Raw genomic sequence first — 2,030 nt, forward strand, 5'->3', positions numbered from 1 at the left:
TTTAAATAATACAAATATGTCGCCTCATAGTTCTGGAGAATAGAAGTCTGAGATCAAGATTTTGGCAGAATTAGTTCCATCAGACAGGAGAATCTGTCCCACGCTTCTCCCCTAGCTTCTGGAGGTGTCTGCAAATCAGTGTTTCTTGGCTTGTACACACATCTCAATTCCTGCCTTCGCGTTCAGATGGCGTTCTCCCCGTGTACACATTATGTTTCTCTACATTGCATTCTTTTATAAAGATTCTAGTCAGATTAGAGGCCCACCCTTCTCAGTATGACCTGACTTTAATTTATCATATTTCCAAATAAGGTCACATTTTGAGGTAATGGAAGGTTAGTACTTCAGTATATGAATGAGGGTGGTGGATACAATCCAACTTGTAACAGTTTGCCCCCTGATCTCCCAAAACTCATGTCCTTCTCACATGCAAAATTCAGTCACTCCATTCCAACATTTCCCAAAGTCTTAACCCATTCTAGCATCAACTCTAAGTCCAAAATATCATCTAAATCAGGTATGGGTGAGACTCAGGGTATGATTCTCCTGGAAACAATTCTGCGAACCTAGGAAACCAGACATACAATAGACATACCCATGCAGAAAAGAAGAATTTGATAAGTTACATTTAACAATATCTTTGCCTATATTTCAATTTATGTTTGGAAAATATCACCCATGTCCTCTATCTCACCAAATATTTTACATAGCAAGCTCCCTCAATCCTAGGTTTGGCTCTCCCGTTGTCCACATACAAATGCTCATTATTTTCTAATTCCTGGATCCCTTTGGAAGGATATAGCATCATGAAATTCAGTGCTATTACCACTACACCCCGTTCCTGCCATACACACATACACACACTCGTAAATATATACACACAAAACAATACCACCTAAGACTGGCCCTGTGTTGACAATTGCAGAAGCTAGGTGATGGATACATGGGGCTTCATTATATGATTCTCTTTTGAATATATTTGGTAATTTCAACGATAAAAAATACTTTTTAATTATTTAAAAAGGGAGAAAGTGGGAAAGAAAAAAAAAGGGCCCAGGTCCCAAGCAAGTAGGAAACCTAGCAAGTGAAGTCCATTAGATTTTGCAACTTGAGAACATAATCCTTTTGGGGTGGATGCTCTCTATCCTCCTGGCCCGCTGCGTTGGTATCAGGCTCTGGAACAGAGAAAGTGGCCCTGCCCCCTGGAACTAGAGAGGATCTGGCCCCTGTAGGGACATTCTTTCCTTTTCTTAAAAAAAGATAACACCTGTTCACAGTCAAACAGCTCTGTTGTTTCCTGCCTGTAGTATTCCAGAAGTCCAAAAGCCTTCCTTTATTTCTTCCAGTCTCCGCCCCCTTGAGTCCAAGCTTGCAGTGTTTCTGCAGAGATGGCTGATTGGATCCACAAGTCACACGCTTAATCCCTTTAGCACACTCTGGGTGTTTTCTCCAGAGCACACTTTCTCATTTTTTACAATATGGATAGGCTGAGAATTTTCCAAATCTTCAAGTTCTGGTTCCTTTTTTGCTTAAAAATTACTTCTTTCTTTTTCTTTTGAATTTTACTATAAGCAGCAAAGAGAAACCATGCCATAAATTCAATGTTTTCTTTAGAAAGCTCTTCAGCTAAATATCCAAGTTTATTGCTTAGATTTCTACCTTCTACCTTACAGAAGAATACAATTCAGCTAAACTCTCTGACACTTTATAAAGTGCATCGCCTTTCCTCTAGTTTCCAATAACATGTTTCTCATTTCTGTCTGAGACTTCACCAGAAATGTTTTTACTATTCACATTTCTGCCAACAGCTTCCTCAAGTCAGTCCAGGCTCTTTTTAAATCAAGCACCTCAAAACTCTTCCAATTTCTACCCATGACCCAGTTCAAAGCCGCGTCCACATTTTTAGTACTGTTAGAGGAACACCCCATTTCCCAGTACCGGAATTGGTGTTCGTTTGCTAGGAATGCTGTTACAAAGTACTATAAACTGGGTGGCTTAAACAGCAGAAATGTTTTGTGTCAATACGGGAT

The sequence above is a fragment of the Pteropus vampyrus genome, unplaced genomic scaffold (assembly GCF_000151845.1).
Source record: "Pteropus vampyrus isolate Shadow unplaced genomic scaffold, Pvam_2.0 Scaffold4, whole genome shotgun sequence".
In the NCBI taxonomy this organism is placed as follows: domain Eukaryota; kingdom Metazoa; phylum Chordata; class Mammalia; order Chiroptera; family Pteropodidae; genus Pteropus; species Pteropus vampyrus.